Raw genomic sequence first — 23,866 nt, 5'->3', positions numbered from 1 at the left:
GGTCCAATCCTTATTTAAATGGAGCCAGGTGCTATGGTTGGGAGGTACTACTTCAATCACATTCCAAGGAATATTAAACCCAATAATCTTTAAAATGCTGGTATTCAAGCCTGTTATGCTGTTGTCCCGTGCCTAATAGATCTGACCTGTAGATCAATAAGATAGTGAAGAAGTGACTTCTGAGGCTAGGTCCCCAAAGACATTGCAGCTTCCACCTTGAGGCCAGCAACCATGCTATGAAGATACTCCGGTAAACCTAAAGAAAGGCCAACATGGGGCCCAAACCAGCACCAACTTGTCAGCCAAATGAGGGAGTGAGTGAGTGAGTGAGTGAGTGAGTGAGTGAGTGAGTGAGTGATCTTGGAAGCAGATCCTCTAGGCCCAGGAAAGTCAACAAATGTTCCTCATGTAGACAAGAAATAAGTAGAACACACAGATTCTTCCACTCTATTGTAATTCACAATGGAAATTCCAAGCAACCACCTTTTTTGTGTGGTTAGCAAAAGGGCTACTCTAGTCAGATTTTCCCAAATTAACTTTTAATCATGGGACCACATTTGTTAAACTCCGAATCAGCAGGATTTTCACACAGAAGTATCAGATAATTAGATTTAAATAGAAAGTTGTTTATCCCCTTGCAGTATCTGTTTTATACTTTTTAAAGTAAAACCTCTTCTGGAGCTTGAATAAGAGTTATCATTATGATTTAAAATTCTTAAGTATATCATGTTGCAGAATGCTAATTTTTTATGAAAACGCAAATCATTCTACCATATTAGCATATGTATTTGCCTTCTTAAAGGGCATCCACAAGTAATGTTTTTAAAATTTTTGGTTTCTGTGGACTCCACTTTGAAAGACTAAACAAGAAAATGGCAACAGTGTTTGCTTCTGCAGAGAGGATGCAGGTGGCTGAAGGACAGGGCTAGATTTATTTTCATTTCATACATACTCTCTTGTACTTTTTGAAATGGGTGCTATATGCATGGAGTATCTGCTCAAAGATAATAAAGTCTCTTTTTCTGACGAAGCTATATTTTTTGTTTAAAATGAGAGACACCTAAAACAACCTCAGTACTTATTCAAAACCATGCTCGTTACTTTTTTTAAGTTGGCTAAGTAAGACATTATCTTGGTATCTTAATAGTGTCTACATTTCAGTTTGAGGCCAAGAAGCAAGTTATTTTTTTTTTTTTTTTACAACTCTGGGAACAACCAAGATGATGACAAGAAACAATCTGGCTTTGACAACATAAAAACAGAATATGATTTTTTAAATTTCACATGTAGATCAGCTTTAGAATAGTTGTTTGAGATGGCTGTTCCTTACAGCACTTCAGAAAAATATTTTTAAAAAACATAGTTAAAATATAGTATGCCCTCATTTTGTAGACACAGACATTATATACAAGGAGGTTAAGTAAGGGGTGCCCGGATGGCTCAACTGTTTAATCATCTGCCCTTGGCTCAGGTCATGATCCCAGTTCTGGGATGGAGCCTTACACTGGGCTCTCTGCTGGGCAGGGAGTCGCTTCTCCCTCCCTCTCCTTCTGCCTGCCCTTCCCCTGCTTGTGCGTGCGTGCGTGTGTGCGCGCGCGCGCGCTCTCTCTCTCTCTCTCTCTCTCTCTCTGTCAAATAAAAAAATATTTTTTAAAAATTGTGATTGGCTACAAAAGCTCTCAAATACTTAAAAAAAAGAAGATCAAATGATTTGTCCTGATCTAGCTAAAGACAGTACAAAATATTTGACTTCAGGTTTCATTCTCCACTGAACCAAAGTAGTTATTTCTGATTTAGAAATCTAAATATATTTATCTTAAAATAGAGATGTCTTCCTATACCACTGGTTGGTCCTTAACCTCAATAAAAAATGGACAACTATAATGAGGATATATGTACTATGTAAATATCAGGTTAAATACCCTAATTAAAATTAAATGATGAGCATGGGTAACACAAGTAATAAAAGCAGAAGCCTTCACTACTAGGTTTATAGAGGGCCTTCAGTAACTTCATTAAGAACCAATAAAAGACAAACGAAAGATTTTAATTTGCTACTCAGTAACAGTGAGATACATTAGGAATAGAATTACCCCTCCCCCACCCCCCATACAATAATCTGCTTTTGGGGGGCATATAAAGCAGCATACCAAACACTGGTCACAGAAAATGAGAACTCTTTTCCCATTCAGTTGCTCTTAAAAGTTCCTAACATTTAACATTTTGGCAAGAAAATTGTCACAGTTTAAGTCCAGTCTTCTCAGTGCTAGCAGGCAGTTATCTGAATTGAGATACAAAACTTTGTCAAAGACCTAATTCTACAATGAATGAAAAATCTCATTAGTATAATAAAAACTAATATAAAATCATAGCATGTGGTAACATAAAATATCATAAAGTTGTGGTGGGAAAATCCTACCAATACGTACTTCCAAAAGACAGCATATAAATTTCTATGAAAGTGAAGCAATAATTGGATTTAAAACTGACATAATACATTACTTTGGTATAACAGAACTGATATTTCTCAGTTTTTATGAGTAGGTATTAACTTTCTGTGAGAATTTGAAACTTGTTTCAACTTAGGTTACTCTGCAATTCGTCAAAATATATGTTCTATGAGTGAGTGTTCAACCAAATGAGCACAAGAATTTGTAGGTTTTGTCCAGTGTGACATTTTTTCCAAGTTTATTTTAACTGATAGCTAACATCATTTTTCAAGGATGCTAATGCGTAAACTAATGTTTGTTAAAGAAAACAGAGGAAGAACTCTTGTGTTAGCATGAAGCTATAAAAGAAATGTTATTGAAATATTAGAAAAGATATCAGAGTCTCTGAACTGAAACTATAACAAAGAAAAAGAAGACAAGAAATGAAAGATTAGAATAAGAAGGGTAGAATGTCATAGGCCTAATTGAACAGAGGTACTAAAATCCAGGTCTAGTGAACAAAAGAATATAACACGGAAAATGTGTGTTACAGTGGTGTGGAAGGATTCCAAGATTTTGGAACCAAGAGTTAAGGAGTACATTGATGAAGGGGCACCTGGGTGACTCACTGGTTGAGCTCTGGGTTCCAGGATCAAGTCCCACCTCAGGCTCTCTGTGGGGAGCCTGCTTCTCCCTCTGCCTGTGTCTCTCTACCTCTCTCTGGGTCTCCCATGAATAAATACATAAAATCTTTAAAAAAAAAAAGTATATTGATGAAATACACTGTGTTATTATGCTACAACACACTCTAGAAGTACTTACTCTAACCTAAGAGCTGCTTTGTACATTATCAAAATAAAAATCTTCAAAAAACATATGAAAGTCCAATTTAGGAACAGTACAGACATTAACAAATGCTGAGACTGAATGCTGAGACCAATTCATATGAATTTAATCAATGACAGCAAAGAAATTAAAAACTAGACTCCACAAATTGAATTTAGAAAGTATAAAATTAGTTGCATTTGTAATAAATATATAATCAAGATGCTTTAATATTTTATCAGATCTTAATAGTTGCTAATAAATCATTGTCTTAGTTGTGTCTGGAATAGCTATAGCATCATATGGCTGAAAAGAAACTCAAGAAACTATAAAAAGGAAGAGATGTGGATATTGGGTCAGTACAACTTTAGGCAAATCAAGTCACCCAGACTTCCTTGAGCCTCTGTTTTAACATATTTAAAATGGGAGAGGGGCAGGAACAGAGGGCACATGAAAGACTCACTGCCTTGTCTTTCCCAGTGCTAGAATTCTCTGTCACTTCACTTCATTCTTCAGTTCTTTGAAGGGCAGTGAGCAAATCTAAAACAAAGAAGCTGTTTAAATCTGACACAGCCGGGAAAGTGAAAGGAATTATAATTAACAAGAAACTTTGTATTTTCTTTTAGGAGAAAAAATAAGCAAACAGGAGAATTCTAGATTTCCTTAAAAGAGAACTGCATTTGTATTTTGTGGATGCATCAATGTAATCACAAAGTGACAGATGGCATTTCATGGTAACAGCTGTGATTAATATCAAGTTAAACATCTTTAAAATAAAAATATATTGGTATGTTATATAAAATTTTCAACACCTCTCCAACCACAGAATGTCAATTTATATAAACTACTCCAGTTTAGTTTGTATGGTAAGATTTCTAACCTGTGTGTTTAACCTATTTAATCGATTCAATTTCCAAAACAAATGCAAATTATATATATAATACTTTAAATAGATGTGGGTTCAAAGGTTCAAAATTCATATTCTGTCCCTGAGATATACCAAAAATTATTTAGGAAAATAAAATAGAAATCACAACATCCATATGGCATATAGAAAGCTGTCACAATTACTAGAAACGAACCTCACTTCCAACAAAATTACTCAAGGACAGATGTTTGCAGTCCTTCCTCAGCTCAGTGCATTTTCCCTCCCTCTTCACATATCTCCACTTCAAAAAATGTTCACATTACATCTCCTTGTTCATGGAAAGGACAATTCCTATCCCAATGTACTACCTACGTTACACGTGTTTTCATTACACGTTACACGTATTTTCATTACACGTTATTTCTGACTTCTCCAGTCAAAGAAAATATCCTCTGTCTCCTTCCCTTGGGGCTTTGCAAAGACATGGACTAATGTAATAAACAATGCTGAGCATTAAAAGGCAAGCATACCTTCATGTTTACCTTTTCCAGATATCTCATTTGTAACATAAAAGGAACCTTAACACAAAGAAATGACTACTGTAGAAATGTCAAGTTCTCCTTGAACAAGTTAGTCAAATTAATATTTGGACTTGATTGTAGAAATTGCAGACTATGCAATTCAAACAGTTATCCTTTTGAAGTCAATTTTAAAAACTAGACAAAATATTAAAATTATCTTCTTAAAAGCATCAAATAACTAACAACATGGTGAGGGGAGAATAACCAGCTCAAATCCACCAGAAGTTGAAACCCAGAAAGGTGAGCTCAGCTTTTGTCTTCCATGGATTTGTCAAAAAAGAAGTATTTAGGAGGCTGAACTTTGTGATTCGTTGCTTGACTTCCAGGACTAGGGAACAAAAGTTAGAATCTGGAACCCACCAATGATAAAGACCGTAATAAAAACATCATTGGCTTTGGGCTTGGACTCCACAGGGATGCATCCTAAGGCAAATAAGAGGGAACCAGAAGGTAGCCCAGAAAAGTTAAAAGATTTGGAATTGGATTAACATGGTCTCACACTCCAAGGCACTTAGCAACGGCAAATGAAAATCTCTGGAGAAAAATTAACTTCACCTTATACATCAAATTATTTCTGCAAAGACAACAGTTTAGGTCCACAGAGAGCTGACATGTTGGAATTACAAAACACAGACTGGGACCCCTGGGTGGTTCACTGGTTGAGTGTCTCTGCATTCATTCAGCTCAGGGCGTGATCCCAGGGTCCTGGGATCCAGTCCTGCATCGGGCTCCCCCCAGGGAGCCTACTTCTCTCTCTATGTCTCTGCCTCTCTCTGTGTGTCTCTCATGAATAAATAAAATCTTAAAAAAAAAAAAGACACAGACTGAAAAATACAACATTCAAGGATCTAAAAGTGAAGCTTGACTATTTTTGCATGGAAATGAAAACTATATAAAGTGACACGGTAGATATGAAAAAGGACAAAATAAAACTTCTAGTAACTAGTAAAAGAAGAAAGAAAGAAAAAAAGAAAAACTAGTAAAAACTAGTAAAAGAAGAAAGAAAGAAAAAAAGAAAGAGGTTGTAACTAACTTCCAAATAGTAAGAGAAAAAAAAAATCTGAAACAAAAAAATAGTCAACTTGTCTAAATGGCAAGAAAGTGGAGAAAAGGGAACTAACAAGCAGGGCAAATATAAAATATATAGTAAGATGGGAGAGTTAAATCCAACCATGTCACAGAAGAGACACACCAAATACATAAGAACGCAAGAAGTTGAAGGTAAAAGAATAGAAAAAGATACACCACACAAGCAATAATGAAGAGAAAGCTGGTGTTATAGCACTCTCAAACTAAACTAAACTTAAATGCAAAAAAAGGGCCATCCAAATAAAATAGGAACACTTCATACTATAAGTCACAAAGAAGATATAATTACTGTGCATTTTCATGCATCTACTAGCACAGCCTCAAATACATAAAACAAAAACTGAGAGAACTACAGGGGGAAACAGTCAAATCCACAATCATAATGGGATATATTTTAACATACCTTTATATTTGATAAACAAAAAAAGATCACTAATGATGCTAAAGATATGAATTACAAGATTAATAAACATGACCTAGTGAAAACATATGGAACACTGCACTCAACTGCAGAGGAACAAAAGATAATATACTGGGCCATAATGCACAGCACCATTTATTGAAGAGACTGTCTTTCTTCCAGTGGATCGTCTTTCCTCCTTTATCGAATATTAGTTGACCATAAAGTTCAGGGTCCACTTCTGGGTTCTCTGTTCTGTTCCATTGATCTATATGTCTGTTTTTGTGCCAGTATCACACTGTCTTGATGAACACAGCTTTGTATTACAACCTGAAATCTGGCATTGTGATGCCCCCAGATATGGTTTTCTTTTTTTAAAATTCCCCTGGCTGTTTGGGGTCTTTTCTGATTCCACACAAATCTTAAAATAATTTGTTCTAAGTCTCTGAAGAAAGTCCATGGTATTTTGATAGGGATTGCATTATACGTGTAAATTGCCCTGGGTAACATTGACATTTTCACAATATTAATTCTGCCAATCCATGAGCATGGAATATTTTTCCATCTCTTTGTGTCTTCCTCAATTTCTTTCAGAAGTGTTCTATAGTTTTTAGGGTATATTTTGAGAACCATTTGAATGGTAAATGGTTCTCCAACCTTTTATTTTCAGGTTGTAGGTGTCCTTCTGTCTAAAATGAGTCTCTTGTAGACAGCAAATAGATGGGTCCTGCTTTTTTATCCAGTCTGAAACCCTGCGCCTTTTGATGGGGTCATTAAGCCCATTCACGTTCAGAGTTACTATTGACAGATATGAGTTTAGTGTCATCATGATATCTATTTAGTCCTTGTTTTTGTGGATTGTTCCACTGAACTTCTTCTTAAAGGGGAGTTTTAAGAGTCCCCCTTAAAATTTCTTGCAGAGCTGGTTTGGAGGTCACGTATTCTTTCAGTTTCTGCCTGTCTTGGAAGCTCTTTATCTCTCCTTCCATTTTGAATGAGAGCCTTGCTGGATAGAGTATTCTTGGTTGCATGTTCTTCTCATTTAGGACCCTGAATATATCCTGCCAGCCCTTTCTGGCCTGCCACGTCTCTGTGGAGAGGTCTGCTGTTACCCTAATATTCCTCCCCATGAAAGTCAGGGACTTCTTGTCTCTTGCTGCTTTAAGGATCTTCTCTTTATCTTTGGAATTTGCAAGCTTCACTATTAAATGTCGAGGTGTTGAACGGTTTTTATTGATTTTAGGGGGGGATCTCTCTATTTCCTGGATCTGAATGCCTGTTTCCCTTCCCAGATTGGGAAAGTTTTCAGCTAGGATTTGTTCAAATACATATTCTGGCCCTCTGGCCCTTTCGGCACCCTCGGGAACCCCAATTAAACGTAGGTTTTTCTTCCTTAGACTGTCATTTATTTGCCTTAATCTGTCTTCATGGTCCCTTAATTGATTGTCTCTTTTTTCCTCAGTTTCCCTCTTTGCCATTAACTTGTCTTCTATGTCACTCACTCGTTCTTCCACCTCGTTAACCCTCGTCGTTAGGACTTCTAGTTTGGATTGCATCTCATTCAATTGATTTTTAATTTCTGCTGATTGGATCTAAATTCTGCAGTCATGAAGTCTCGTGAGTCCTTAATGCTTTTTTCTAGAGCCACCAGTAGCTGTAGAATAGTGCTTCTGAATTGGCTTTCTGACATTGAAGTGTAATCCAGATTTTGTAACCCTGTAGGAGAGAGGGCTGTTTCTGATTCTTTCTTTTGAGTTGAGGTTTTCCTTCTAGTCATTTTGCTCAGTGCAGAGTGGCCAGAAACAAGTTGTATTGGAACACGGGGGAGTATCACTGGTCCGTCCAGCTGGTCTTCTGGAGGAGGGGCCTGCTGTGCTGATTCTCAGGTGTTAGCACTTGGGGGAGCTGCTCTGCCCCTGCCTGCTGCAGGGCTCAGCGGGGGTTGTTTACCCCGTTGGGCCCCAGGAGGATCAGCCGCAGTTGCTATGGCAACTCTGGAAGCCTGGATTCAGCCTCCACAGGAACTACGGGGCTCGGGGCTCTCGGCTTCTCCGTCCGCAGGGCCTGGAGGCTCCGGGGCGGGGCCGCTGATCTGCTCAGCTCGGGGCAGGAGCGTCCTTGCTGTCCTGGGCCCTCCCGGCCTCTGCCTGTCCCGGGGGAGGCCGGATCCTGGGCTGTGTCCCGGCGCCCTGTGCTCCGGGGCCTGCGCTGTTGGATTCGCGCTCCCGCCCTGCAGCTCCCTCCCTGGAGCCGCTCCCGAGCCCCTCCGAGCTGCTCCGGTCGGTCCCCGCCGTGCGCGCTGCAGCCCTTAGGGAGCTCGTTGCACTCTCCGGGGGCGCAGGTGTCTGTTAGTGTCCCCGGGAGCCCGAGGGCATCCCCGCCCTCCTGGGTCCTGCTCCAACTCCCTGCGAGCCCCTTTCCGCCCGCCCGGGAAGGTTGGTGCAGCTCCTGCTCCTCCGGGACGGGGCTCTCCTGTCCTGGGGACACTCGCCCCGGCCTCAGCCCGGCTCCTCCGGGGCCCCTCCCCCTCGGAGGCCTTTTGTTCCTTTATTTCTTTTTCCCCGTCTTCCTACCTTGATAGAAGCGTGAACTCTTCTCACTGTAGCGTTCCAGCTGGTCTCTCTTTACATCTCAGGCCGAATTCGTAGATTTTCAGGATGGTTTGAAGGTTATCTAGGTAATTTGGTGGGGACAGGTGACTCGGGATCTTAAATTTTAAAGGTCTGAAACCACAGACTGTTGAATCACTGTATTCTCTACCTTTTACAGTTGTTAGAAATCAAAAAATTATTAAAAAGTAACTAGATTATCTCCATGTGTTTAGAAATTAAGAAATATAAAACTTCCAACTAATCTAAAAGTCAAAGTTTAATACCAATAAAAATTAGAAAACATTTTACGTGAATTATAAAAATACTACACATCATAATTTAAGTAATAGAACTAGCTAAAACAGTGCTTAGAGGGAAACACTTAGCCTTAAATGCATAAAATTAAAAGGAAGAAATGCTGGAAAGTAGTCAACTATAAGAAATTAATAAAAGAACAAAAAAGTAACCCCAAAAAAAGGAAAAGGAAGGAAATAAAGCAGAAATTAGTGCAAAAGAACACAAACATGCAATAAAAAGGATCAGCAAGACTCAAAATTTAGTTCTTTTGAAAGACTACTAAATCTCTGATAAGACTGAAAAAGGAAAAAGAGGTTATCTTATAGACTATATCAGACATAAGAAGGGGTTTCTTTCTTGAAGCCATTAATATATAATTTTGTGAAGGTAAATTAAAAAATGTGGATGAAAAAAACAACCTCTTAAGGGAAAAATTACAAAATAATCAAGAGACCGAAAACCTGAATAGGCTTATTAGAAAGGGGAAATCAATCAAAACCTTTCCAAAAAGAAAATTCTCAGCTCAGATGGCTCCTCTGCCAGATTGCAGTAAAAATTTGAGGAACAAATAAATCTAATCATACACAAACTTTTCCAGAATAGAAAATACGGGTGAGTTTACCTTATGAGGCTAGCACAACAATGATTTCAAATCTTGAGAAGAACAATGTAGGCCATCTCATTCCTGAACATTGATGCAAACTTTCAGGAAAATATTAATAAACTGAACAAACCAGGAACAATTTGAAAACAAAGTACAGTAAAACTAAATTAGGTTTATCAGTAAACAGTTAAATAAAATTCAATATATTAACACACTAAGAGAAAATCCATATGGTAATAAAAAGTCGTAAAATAAAAAAGTATTAAATTCAAACAAGCAGAACAAGACACAAAATTGTTAGTAAATGAGATATAGGAGGGAACTTATTTTTTTTTAGTTTTTATTTTAATCACCCAGTGCTCATTATGAGAAGTGTACTCATATCCCAACCTCATCTATTTCCCCCATCCTCCCACCCACCTCCCCTCTGGTAACCATCAGTTTGTTTGTTCTCTTAAGTTAAGAGCCTGTTGGGACGCCTGGGTGGCTCAGTGGTTGATCTTCTGCTTCCGCTTGGCTCATTGCCTGTTCCAGGAGTCCAGGGATGGAGTCCCACATCGGGGCAAAGGGAGCCTGCTTCTCCCTCTGCCTGTCTCTGCCTCTCTCATGAATAAATAAATATTCATATATTTTTTAAAGTTAAGAGTCTCTTTCTTGGTTGGTCTTTTTTTTTTTTTTTTTTGCTCATTTGTTTTGTTTCTTAAATACCACATATGAGTGAGATCATATGGTACTTGTCTGAAACTTATTTGCTTAGCATTATACTCTTTAGCTCCATCCGTGTCATTGCAAATGGCAAGATTTCATTATCTTTAATGGCTGAATAACATTTCATCATATATATACACACACACACCATTTCTTTATCCATTCATCAATGGATGAACACTTGGGCTGCTTCTGTACCTTGGCCATTGTAAATAATGCTGCAATAAACACAGGGGTACATGTATTCCTTTGAATTAGCGTTTTTGTATCCTTTGGGTAAATACCCAGTACTGTGATCACTGATTTTGTAGGGTAATTCTATTTTTAACCTTTTGAGGAAACTCCATTCTGCTTTTCCACAGTGGCTGCACCAGTTTGCATTCCCCACCAACAGTGCACAAGGGTGCACCGTTTCTCCACAGCCTCACCGACACCTGTTGCTATTTAGCCATTCTGACAGGTGTGAAGTGATATCTCATTGTAGTTTTGATTCGTATTTCCCTGATGATGAGAGATGTGAGCATCTTTTCATGTGTCTGTTGATCATCTGTATGTCTTCTTTGGGGAAATGTCTATTCACACCTTCAGCCCATTTTTTCATGGGATTATTTGGTTTTTGAGTGTCGAGTTGTATGTGTTCTTTTTATATTTTGGATACTCTTTATCAGATGTCATGTGCAAATATCTTCTCTCATTCCGGAAGTTATCTTTTAGTTTCACTGACTGCTTCCTTTGCTGTGCAAGCTTTTTATTTTGATGTAGTCCCAATAGTTAATTTTTACGTTTGTTCCCCTTATCTCAGGGGACCTATCTAGAAAAAAAGTTGCTGTCAGAGAAGAGTTGCTAATGTCAAAGAAATTCTTGCCTGTGTTCTTTTCTAGGATTTGTATGGTTTCAGGTCTCACGTTCAGGTCGTTCAACCATTTTGAATTTAGTTTTGTGTTTGGTGTAAGAAAGTTGTCCTTTTTTTCTTCTTTATGTTGCTGTCCAGTTTTCCCAACACCATCTGTTGAAGAGACTGTCTTTTTCCCATTGCATAATCTATTCCTGCTTGGTTGAAGATTAACTGACCATATTCTTGTGGGATTATTAATCCATATGTCTATTGTGCCAATTCCATACTATTTTGATTATTACAGCTTTGTAATATGATTTCAAATTCTAGAATTGTGATACCTCCAGCTTAGCTTTTCTTTTTCAAGATTGTTTTGGCGGGATCCCTGGGTGGCGCAGTAGTTTGGCGCCTGCCTTTGGCCCAGGGCGCGATCCTGGAGACCTCGGATCGAATCCCACGTCGGGCTTCCGGTGCATGGAGCCTGCTTCTGCCTCTCTCTCTGTGACTATCATAAATAAATAAAAATTAAAAAAAAAAAAAGATTGTTTTGGCTATTCAGGGTCTTTTGTGGTCTTACACACATTTTAGGATTATTTGTTCTACTTCTGTGAAAAATGCCACTGGTATTTGTATAGGGATCGCATTAAATGTGTAGATTGTTTTGGGCAGTAGAGACATTTTAACAGTATCTGTTCTTCCAATCCATGAGTATAGAATGTTAATTGTTGTTTTCAATATCTTTCATCAGTGTTTTATAGTTTTCAGAGTACATGTCTTTTACCTCTTTGGTTAGGTTTACTCCTGGGTATCTTATTATTTTTGGTGTAATTGTAAATGCAATGGTTTTCTTAATTTCTCTTTCTGCTGCTTCATTATTGGTGTATAGAAATGCAATAAATTTCTGCAGACAGATTTTGAGAAGGGAACTTCTTTAATATGATAAAGGTTTTAACAAAAACAAAAAACATAACTTCAGCAAATGTACTTGAAAGTGAAATATTAAAACCTTTCTCTTTGAGATCAGGAACAAGACAGGGAGAGCAGCCCTGGGATGATGCAGTGTTCTATTTCTTAACCTGGGTAATAATTTCATGTGTGTTTACAATAAAATATTAATCTCTTTACTTTTTTTTAAGATTTTATTTATTCCTTCATGAGAGAGAGAGACAGACAGACAGACAGACACAGGCTGAGGGAAAAGTAAGCTCCATGTAGGGAGCCAGACGTGGAACTCAATCCCGGGTCTCCAGGATCACATCCTGGGCTGAAGGCAGCGCTAAACCGCTGAGCCACCTGGGCTGCCCTTTATTTTATGTTTTATGTACAATCTGGAATATATGTTATAGAAAAAAAGGATAATACTTGGAGATGGACAAAAGGCTGATTTAAGACTATCACTAAAGCTCAGCAACTCTGTAGGTCCTAATTTTTCCCCCATTATGATTAATTTAAAATCAATGAACATTTATTGGGCCTATAAGACATTGTACAATCTTGGCAACATGCATTGTTATCCTTAAAGATGTCTGTAGCCTAGATCATCCAGTAACTCCATTATCTATGAACCCATCTTAAAGAAAAAAGCCAAGATAAAGAGAAAAAGAAATCTGTAATATGCTAAGATGTTCACTGCACACATGAAAATAAAATGGAAAACAACTAAGTAACCAACCATGGGGAATAGTTAAAAATAATTCTTACAATGGATTAAACAGTCAATAAAAATATGATTTACAGGAGTCTAACAAAGTACATAGTCTAATTTTTTTAATTGGAAATATACACAAACAACATACTATGACTAAAGGGGGGATATGTCTTAGGCACAGAAAAAAGAATGAGAAGGCGGGTGAGAGGGAATGGGGGAGACAAAAGCTCTACTGGTTTTCTTTATATGATGAGTTTATGGATATTATCTGTACTTTTTATTTCCTGAACTTCCTGTGATGACTGTATAAAGCTTTAATAACTGGGTATATAAGAACTGAAGAAAATAATCAGAAGCCAAAGTATCTTATTTTAATTACTTCAAAATGTAACTAAAATTTCAGTCAATTTTTATCTCAGTGTGATTTTATTCAAGTAAATTATTTCCTAGCAGTTAAGCCGTGTTAAGTCTATAATTTGCTATTTATAATAATTTCTAATTATATTTAGTGCTTTAAATCATATAACATTAAAAATAATAATTAGACCTCTAAAGACATATCATCTCCAGATTTCTGGCCATAATTCTAAACCAGATTACTCTTTGATAACTAAAAGAGAAAATGATTTATAAATAGGCTTCCAGCAGTCATTTCTGTAAAAGCAAAATAACTGTTAGTCTCTAAATAAAAGACGGTTATAGCTCCTCACTTTCTTGAACAGCCATTTTCCACCTCAGTTGTGCCAATACCCTGGTATTTTCTGACCAGCTGTGAGGTATGTCTCAAAAGTAACTTGTTATCAATCATAAAGTATAAATGTGTTTAATGCTTATCACAGTCTGGAACATTCCAGTACACTTTGATGAGATGGAAAGAACACAACAGAGATAAACCTTACACTTTGGGAATTCCACACTCACTTATTCAACATTTACTGAGCATCTATTAGAGGCCAGTAACTAAAGGCCCTGTGCAAACAACATAAACAATTGAAAATTATTAGGTCACAAGGTTAAATATAACTGTCATTTTACAATTTAAAGCTTTGACTAGACTAACCGAATCCTACTTTTCACTACTTGCCAGCACAAACTTTTTTTCCTAGTTCTCTGATATTCTAGCCTTCCTTGCTGCTAAACCTCTGCTCAGGCTGCTCCCCAGCCTAAGTGCTTTTTGTTCACTCACCAGCATCTGTAGAATTCTCACCATAGGCCAGCCACTGCACTTGAAATGAGAAGGAAAAAGCCTTTTCTAATCTTTCTGTTCTTTGAAGTCCAGATTGAGTTCCATTTCTTTCTCAGAGAACTACTCATTATCCTCTTCATAATCTGAATGCTGTAAGTATTATTATCCAACCCAATGGCCTCCAATCTTTAAGGTCAGCAGTCATTTTTATTATCACAATGTTTCATGAATCTCATTCTCACTCTTCAGGTGATCTCATCTGGTCCCATGACCCTAAATACCATCTATACAGTGATAACTTTCAAACATATACCTCCAGCTCCACCTCTCCCTTGAACTCCTAATAGACATGCCTATTCAACGTCTCCACTTAAACACGGCCACATCAGTGAGGGAGACAGAACACGAGAGACTCCTAACTCCGGGAAACAAACAAAGGGTAGTGGAAGGGGAGGTGGGCGGGGCGTTGGGGTGACTGGGTGATGGGCACTGAGGGGGGGGGGCACTTATGGGATGAGCACTGGTTGTTATGCTAAATGTTGGCAAATTGAACTCCAATAAAAAAAATAAAAATAAAAAATAAAAATAAAGATATGTTTTTAAATTAAAAAAAAAACACGGCCACACCCCACACAAAACCCCTCATTTACATTTTCAAACCCGTTTTCCACCTATTCCCTTCCCCAAAGCCCCCATTTCAGTAAAATGCGCCACTTTTCACCCAGTTGCTCATGTTGAAAACCTTGGGAATCACCCTTTACTTCTGTTTCCCTCACACTACACATCTAATCCATCAGTGAATCCTAATTACTCTACCTTTTTTTCTTTAAAGATTTTATTTTGAGAGAGAGAGGGAGGGAGAGGGTGTGAGTGGGGGAGGGGCAGAGGAGAGACTCTCAAGCAGACTGAAGGCTGGGCATGGAGCCTGACATGGGGCTTGATCTCACACACCTGAGGTCCTGACCGGAGCCAGAATCGAGAGTTGGACACTTAACCGACTGGGCCACCCTGGCGCCCCTCTCCTTTCCAGTATATCACAAACATGACCACTTCTTTGCTCCTCTATCACTACTACCTTCTCCAAGCAGCGCATTTCCAATGTAGGTTATCCTAAAATTTTCCTAACTGGTTTTCCTGCTTCCATTCTTGCCTTCAACTTTCAACATATAATCAGAGTAATTCTAAAACAAAACAAAACAAACCATCCAGTTCAATCTGGATATTTCCATGCTTGAAACACTTCAATGATTTTCATTTCACTTGGAGTAAAATCGAATCTTTAAATGACCTTCAGTGCCCTACTTGATCTAGCCTCCGCCTGTCCTACCAACTGTCCTACCACCCGCCCCCCTTCACTCACTGCTTCAGCCACACTGGCCTCCCTGTTGTTCTCCAACGTGACAAACACTCCGTCTCAGAAGGTGCTACTCCCTCTAACTGAACATTTCCCCTCAGAGAGCTCCCCGGCTTACCCCTGTCACTGCCTTCAGGTCTCTCAGCTCAAAGGGCTTCTCAACAAGCCCTTCCCTCACCAACCTATCTAACGTAGCATGCTGTTACTCTTTTACCCACTGAACCTGCTTTATTTATGTCAAAGTCCATTAACTACCGTGTGTGTGTGTGTGTGTGTGTGTGTGTGTGTTCACATGGATAATGTTTACTGACAGCACCCCTAACATTTACACTCAGAGAGGCACGGGCCTGGTTTTGTTCACCATTGTTGCCACATTATATGCACACAGCAGACCCTCAAGAATATTTACGGGATAAATGATGGTAACTGCTTTTAGTTTTGTTGAGAAAATAATGAAAAAACACTGCTAGAATTCAGTAAGGCTTTCGAATGAATTTATACTCTATTAATTACAAGAGCATTACATATATGCTTTGGTGGTAAAAGGAGTACGATGTACGTAATTGAGGGTTCAATAACAACTGAGGAGTGGGGCCTTCTTAAAATTCTCTATCCCTTTCCACATCCTTCCGTCCTGTGTCCTTCATTAATTCTTTCAATAAATGGTCAATGTGTATCTTTTAGCCAGAGTATTCTAGACATTAAGAACACAAAAATAAGACAAAGTAATGCATTGAGTAGATAAAAATAACACTTACAGGATATGACATACACCAGAGATACAAATATAGATTATAAAATTGTAGTGCAACAGGGGATATAATCAACATTTTTAAGGTAGGCGTTTAGGGCGTTTAGCAGTGATGATTACAAATACTCCCAAAATCAAATAACAGAAGGTATTCTTCTGTTTACTTTATATGTGAAATGAGGGTTTTAAGTCTTAAAGAGCTATAGTTATTTGCTACCATGAGATAAGCTAGCCCGAGAGTGAAACCAAAACAAGGGGAATGACACAGCTGAACAAATCACAGAGAAACTGAGCCAAGTCCTTGATGATTTCAGGCTGGATAAAGCCTTAGATAAAGTTTAGCTACAAGATCTAATCATTCCCTTTATTGTTTAAGCAGCTTGAATTTGGTTTTCTATCACCTGCAATATTAAGAATACAAGTTAATGTCTATGAATTCTTTCAAAAAGCAAAACCACTGTGACAACCAAAAATGTCCCCATATATTTTCCAAATTCCTCCCAATCCCAATGAGAAAAACAATTTCCTAATAGTTTTATATGTACCCATTTACCTCAGTGGTTCCACCAGGTACACATAAGTGTACTTAACAACAACCTTAGAAGAACAGGGATGCATAATCCAGTTTTAATCAGTCATTTATGACTATCTCAATGTTTGACCAAAATCATACATATAGCTTCAATCAACTCTTGGGATAAACAGTGCTGTAAGTATGCTCCTACTACTGGAAAGTTCTTATTTACATTTACTTCTCCATAAAACACGATAGAGATACGTCACTGATCTTGTCGGTCACGTTACCCTCAGCCATTCACGTAACTTCCTCCTAGACTGAAATGCCAGATAATGATCTTTCCAGCCCCCTGCAAGCAGGGCATGAACCTGCCAGGATGACATCTGACATAGGGCTTCTGTGAAAGGTTTATCACTTGCCTAATCAAGAGACTGGAGGGCAAACTTCCCCCTATCTTTGTTTAACTGTGTGAGAATGTGAGGTCTGGAGCAGACAGTAATGTGCAACAAGGAGAGGAAGAGCCTGAGCCCAAGGATCAACACACTAAGGATGAAGATGAAAAGCACCTCGATCCTTGATATAACATCACTGTACAGCTACACTGGATGACCAGGAATCCTCTAACTCTGGACTTCTTTTTATGTGAAATATTGTTTACTGTTGGTTGCTATTATGTAACCCAAGGCCAAACTAACATAAGATATATTCAAGATCTGACAGCTGCTCAAAGTGGGAGAACCAAGATGACTGCATGATTAGAGTGGGTGGCTAGGAGAAAGATGTTTACAAAAGAGACATTAGAAGGAAGAGAAACACATATACACACATGCACATGTAAACACACTAGGTGAGGGAAGGTGGCCTAAACCAAACTTCATCTGATTCTGTTTCGTATGAGGTAAGCTTATGACAGTACACGTCAGAGATAGAGAGCAAGCAATGTAGGTGGGAAGTCAAGTTAACAGAACTGAAAAACATCCACACAAAAATGGTGATTCAGGTCATTAAAAATAGGGTACAACCACCAAGACAACACAATGAAAAGCACAGAAATCCTTGAGTATACTCCTTACCCATGGTCATTTTAGATGAGGCTCATCTACCAGTTTGGCCAATTAAAATAATTCCACCCCTCTTGACAAAGATACTGTGACAGACTCGGCAGCAGGACCTTCTCCATCGGTTCAATCAGAATAGAGGTTAGGGCTTTTGGGAAGAGGCTAGACGAGAATCCCTCTCTCTTGCTTTGGAAATCAAAAACATTGTTATTAGCCACTTTTTTTTTTTTAAACTAGGGGGGAAGCTAGTCTGAGCACAAAGCCCAAACAGGAGGACAAAATTGAGATAATAGCAGAAAAATGGAACTTCAGCCCCGATGATGTAAGCCTGTTCCTGAAGCCCATTCTACCTATGCACTTGCCAATTATAGACGCCAACACATTATTTTTCCTTTCAAATCCAGTTTGCATCCTAACTAATGTAGGAACCACTACGTTTGGGGGTTAGAACAGCGTAGGAAATGTGAAAAAACTTTCAGAGACGGGAGAGAATCAGATAATCTTATTCCTACAGAGTATATTTCACATATGGTCTTATGAAACCAGGATAACCGAGGAAAGGCCATCAGATTTGGTGATCAGGAGGTCACAGGCGACCTTTAGAGTAGCAACTTCAGTGTTGAAATTTAAAGGAAGTCTGAGTGCAAAGGAAAGAATTATTTATATTTATTAGGAACTCCATAACGTACCAAACACTCGGGTGGACATTTAACAAGTGTTAAACTCCTTCAACTATGACTCTAAGTTTAATGTTCTATTTTATAGATAAAGAATAGAGTGAGTAGTAACTTGCCCACAGCCACATAGCCACTAAGTGGTTTTAAGAGACTCAAAAGTCAATGTTCTTCCTACTACACCAGGCTCTCCTGGAATTAAAGGATGAAAATGCAGTGGCACAGTGGGCTCAAAACCCAGACTGGGGTTCCTTGAGTTGCATGGCACACAGCCCCCTGTTTGGCAGCCAGGTCAGGAGCACCTAGGTAGGCTGGAGGGAGAGGCTGGAGAAGGAATGAGAGAGGACAGTTCTACAGAAAGGAAGGCGGGGAGGGAGGATTGTGGACACATCTGCAGGGGACTGCTCCTGCAAAAGAGGAAGGACAGTTCTTCCTCTGAGATAGCAGTAAATAAGGAAATGATACTGAGAACAGAAAAGAATATACACCTCAGACAGTTGAGATTTTTTCTCAGGAAAGGAAGAGATCAAGTTACTTGCTATAAAAACCTTCAGGAAATGAGACAGAAAGAAACACAATCAGCACTAAAGACCCGGCGGAGAGTACAGCACCAACTGGTATGAAAACTAACCGGTATCCACCCATAACTGTCTCTTTATCCTTCAGGATCTCAGGGGTCAAGCTGAAAGAGCTAGCAAGGAGGCTTATTCTGGACTGGGGACTAGAAAGGAAAATCCACAGAAAACAAAGCATTCTAGGGCATCAAGGAGCGCTTAGTGAAACCTGATGACAGTGCGGCCCTGGTTGCACACGGAGGCAAGCGAGATCAGCAGTAGGCTACCGGGCTGGATGAACAGGGAGACCCTGGGAGAGGGCACCAAGCACGTTAGCTAAGAGCCTAAGAGCCGGAGAGTAAGAGCTTAAGGGCGCTTGCGGTCCGAGGTGTGTTCGGACGCAAGCCTTCAAGATATTTTGCCAGAGGCAAAGAGCCACTGACAGGAGCTCAGCAGTCCTACTTTCCCCTAAGCCAGAACCACAGAACCGAGAGATAACCCTTCTAGAAGCGTTCTGTCCTTGGCTGCAGAAAAGTGAAGGCTCAAAACAAACAAGGAACCCGCGAGCCCGTACAAGACTCAAGCCTCGAAACGCTCCGCCTTTCTCGAACTAAACAATCCTATCCCTAAATTTAAGACCTTAAAAGAAGGCAATTCATGGAGAGGTCCGAGCGTGCAGCAGAGGGGAGCACCGATCACGTGCCCAGAGGCGGGGTGGGGGCTGACCCGGAGACCCCTTCCGAGGCGGCGGGCGCGGCAGGCCGCGGGGCAGGAGGGCAAGGACGGCGAGCGCCGCCCCGGGGCGACCCGCGCGTCGGTCCACCGCGAGCCGGCCCGTGGGCGGCCTCAGGGGAGCTGTCATCGGTACCCGTACGCGGGCGGCCCACTTTCCACGGAGGGAAGCCGGTGCCCCCACGAGGCTCGCGCAGGAGGACGGGCCGGGAGGGCTGGGACGGCCCCGCGCCCTGCCCGCCAGGCGGGGAGCCCCGGCCGCGCCGACCCGCCCACCGCCTTCGGCCGCACAGTGTCAAGTCCCGTCGTGGCCGGCGAGTAGCGGCAACAATCGGGGATCCAAGACGTCGGGGAAGTTCTGGGTCTAAGACCCTTTTCTCCATTCCCGTCCTTGGTAAGGACAACAAAGAGCTGGTACACCCGGGAAGCCAAAGCCTCAGGGACAGGACAGCGGACTCGGAAGGCCCGGGAGGGCGCGGGCCGCCCCGGGGCGCCCGGACCAGCTCCACGTCGCGTCGGGCTCCGCGCTCCCCCCCGCCCCCCGCCGCTCTGCCCTCGGGGCGCTCCGGGCGGGGCCCCGTGAGCCTCCCGGGCGAACCTCCGGCGCCCAACTCGGAGGGCCCACTGGGGGGGAGGGGGCGGGGCTCGCGGGCCGGGGTCCCACGGGGGGCACGGGGGTGTCGGGGTCTCCGGGGGGAGGAGTCGGGGGTCACCGGGACGCCCGACCGTCGGAGGGCTTGGGGCTCGCGGGCCGGGTCCCCGGGGGGGATGGGGGCGGGGGTCACGGGGGGCGGGGCGGGGCACCCGGGGGGGAGGCCGCGGGGCTCGCGGGCCGGGTCCCCGGGGGGATGGGGGCGGGGGCGGAGGTCACGGGGGGACGGGGGCGGGGGTCACAGGGGGCGGGCCGGGTCCCCCGGCGGGGGGGCCGCGGAGGCGCGGGGGGCAGGGTCGGGCCGCCAGCGCCCGGCTCCGAGCGGCAGCCCCCCCGCGTCGGCCGCGCCCCACTCACCTGCCGGACGCCGCCGGGCGCTTCCTCTCCGCCGGGACGCAGCCGCCGCCGCCGCCGGGGCTCCGGGAGCCGCGGGCGCAGGGCGGCCACAGGCAGGCGCAGCGGCGACCGGACCCGAGCCCAGCGAGGCGCACATAGGCGGCGCCGCGCGTCCCGTCCTCAGCAGCGGCCCGCGGCGCCCCCCGGGCACGGCATCGCGCCACCGCGGCCGCCGCTCCCCCAGCAGCCGCCGGGTTTCCGGGGGCCACACTCCGCCCCCTGGCTACTTGGCCTCCGCCATCTTGCCGGAGGCGGGAGGAGTGCAGCGCGCATGCGTGCGCCAGGGGCGCCGGCGTGCCGCTCCGCGCGGGGGCCGCAGTGCGCAGGCGCCGCGCCGCGGGGCCCGGGCCGTGACGTCGCGGGGCCCGGGCCGTGACGTCACGGAGCCGTCCCCGCCGCGCTTGCGGTCCGCGTGGCGCGACCGGCTGCTGCGGCTGTGAGCTCCGAGGCCGAGGAACAGAGCGCTCCTGCTCGCCCTGCGTCACTCGGTCGGCGTGGGCGCCCAGGCGGGCGCAGGCGAAGCCCCGGCGCACCTGGCCGGCCGCAGGGGACTGGGACGGCGTGCGGCCCTGCATCCCTGCATCCCGGTGCAGCTGCGCGCACCTGCGCTCCCCCCAATCTTAACTCGAAGCCTACGTGTTCTGGGCAGTCCTCGTGTGTCTCGCCGTTCTGCCTGTTCCTTCGCCTTTACCTCTGGCGTGATTTCATTCAAGATTAGTTCACCAAATAATATTTGAGTTTTATTATGTACTTGACAGTGTTACCTAGGCTCCAGGTTTATAGTAGAAGGAAATACGAAGTCACGGCCCTGACCTTGTAGCGGGAAACAATGGGCAGTGAAAGACCTCGCAGGGTCACCGTGTGGGGGGGTAAGGACCGGAAAGGGCGATCCCCGCGGCCGTGGGCGATCCCGAGGCGATGGGCGATCCCCACGGCCATGGGCGATCCCGAGGTGATGGGCGATCCCCGAGGTGATGGGCGATCTCCGAGGCGATGGGCGATCCCGAGGTGATGGGCGATCCCCGAGGTGATGGGCGGTCCCGAGGTGATGGGCGATCCCCGAGGTGATGGGCGATCCCCGAGGCCATGGGCGATCCCGAGGTGATGGGCGGTCCCGAGGTGATGGGCGATCCCCGAGGTGATGGGCGATCCCGAGGCGATGGGCGATCCCGAGGCGATGGGCGATCCCCACGGCCATGGGCGATCCCGAGGTGATGGGCGATCCCCACGGCCATGGGCGATCTCCGAGGCGATGGGCGATCCCGAGGCCATGGGCGATCCCCACGGCCATGGGCGATCCCGAGGTGATGGGCGATCTCCGAGGCGATGGGCGATCCCGAGGCCATGGGCGATCCCCACGGCCATGGGCGATCCCGAGGTGATGGGCGATCCCGAGGTGATGGGCGATCCCCGAGGTGATGGGCGATCCCCGAGGCCATGGGCGATCCCGAGGTGATGGGCGATCCACGAGGTGATGGGCGATCCCCGAGGCCATGGGCGATCTCCGAGGCGATGGGCGATCCCGAGGTGATGGGCGATCCCCGAGGTGATGGGCGATCCCCACGGCCATGGGCGATCCCGAGGTGATGGGCGATCCCCACGGCCATGGGCGATCCCGAGGCGATGGGCGATCCCCAAGGTGATGGGCGATCCCCGAGGCCATGGGCGATCTCCGAGGCGATGGGCGAGCCCCGCGGCCATGGGCCTTGGCGCTCCAAGGGGGACGCCTGACCCAGCGGGCTGAGCTCGGGGCCGGGGCCAGGGCAGAGCCTCCCGGGCAGCCCGCACGTCAAATGCAGAGGCCTGGGCTGGGTATGAAGACCGGGAGGAACGGACGCTGGGTGGGATGGACCGTGGAGGGAGAAGAGACGGGAAGAGGCGGGGGTCAGGTCACGTAGGGCGTTGAGGCCCTGGTAGGAGTTGGGTTTTCCTGCAAGGCCCGGGCCACCTCGTGGACGCTGCTCCAACCGCTTCTCAAGTACGGATGCTTCTGACTGTCCCACTGCTCTGCACTCGCTGATCCCGCGGCCTCGAAGGCCTCCCTACCCTTTACATGTCTAGCTTGTCATCCTTCAGGTTTCAGCGTCGCTGCTGCCACCTGAGAAAGGCCATCGTTCCTCAGCTACATCTCCTTCCTGCTCTCCGATTAGGTTCCAATATTGCACCCAATCATTTCCTCCACTTTTGTTTTTCTATTTCACCCATCCACTCACCCCGCTTCTCCTCCAGTAACCTAGTGTGTTCTCTGTATTTAAGAATCTGGTTTGGGGCACCCAGGTGGCTCAGTCAGTTAAGGATCTGACTCTTGGTTTTGGTCCAGGTCATGATCTCAGGATGATGGGATCACACCCCAGTTCACCCCAGTTGAGGCCGCATAATGCTCTGTGCTCAGCTTGCAGCCTGCTTAAGAGTCTCTGGCTTCCTCTCCCCTCTCCGCTCGTGAATGTACTATCTCTCTCTTTCTTTCAAAAAACAAACAAAAAAATCTGGTTTTTTTGTCTCCTTTTTTCTTTGTTTATTCATTTGTTTTGTTTCTTAAATTCCACATGAATAAAAGGTATCTGCCTCTAACTTTTTTCACTTAGTGTTATGCTCTCTAGGCCCATCCATGTTGCAAATGGCAAGATCTCATTGTTTTTTTATGGCTGAGTAATACTACATTTCATATATATATCTCACATCTGTATCCATTCATCTGTGGATGAACACTTGGGTTGCTTCCATATCTGGGCTACTGTAAATAATGCTGCAATAACATAGGGGCACATTATTTTTTCAGAATAGTGTTTTTGCTTTCTTGAGCATCTTTTCATGTGTCTGTCGGGCATCTGCATGTTTGTTTTCGAAAGATACTTATTCAGTCCCCTGCCCATTTTTAAATTGGATTATTTGTGGGGTGTTTTTGCTATTGAAGTGTATAAATTCTTTATATATTTTGGTTATTAGCCCCTTACTGGATATGTCTTTTGCAAAATCTTCTCTCACTTAGTAGGATGCTTTCTCATTTTATTGATGGTTCCCTTCACTGTAAAAAGCCTTTTATTTTGGTGTAGTCCCAATAGTTTAATTTTGTCTTTGTTTTCCTTTGCCTGAGGAGACATATCTAGAAAATGTTTT

At 43.5% G+C, this 23,866-nt stretch overlaps 1 protein-coding gene across 5 annotated transcripts in view; it reads right to left on the bottom strand.

Moving 5' to 3' along the window:
- APC (APC regulator of WNT signaling pathway) overlaps positions 1-20,994 on the bottom strand; it is a 123,087-nt gene extending 102,093 nt beyond the window's left edge. For all 5 annotated transcript variants that reach the window (XM_055340102.1, XM_055340120.1, XM_055340149.1 and 2 more), the window contains exon 1: positions 20,711-20,994. The gene's annotated coding sequence lies outside the window, so the exon portion shown is untranslated. The remainder of the gene's footprint in view (positions 1-20,710) is intronic.
- Positions 20,995-23,866: the final 2,872 nt, after the last annotated feature.

Source organism: Nyctereutes procyonoides, unplaced genomic scaffold (genome assembly GCF_905146905.1).
Source record: "Nyctereutes procyonoides isolate TBG_1078 unplaced genomic scaffold, NYPRO_anot_genome, whole genome shotgun sequence".
Lineage (NCBI taxonomy): Eukaryota > Metazoa > Chordata > Mammalia > Carnivora > Canidae > Nyctereutes > Nyctereutes procyonoides.
Note: the sequence above shows the minus strand (reverse complement) of the source record. Positions and strands in the feature narration are given on the sequence as shown.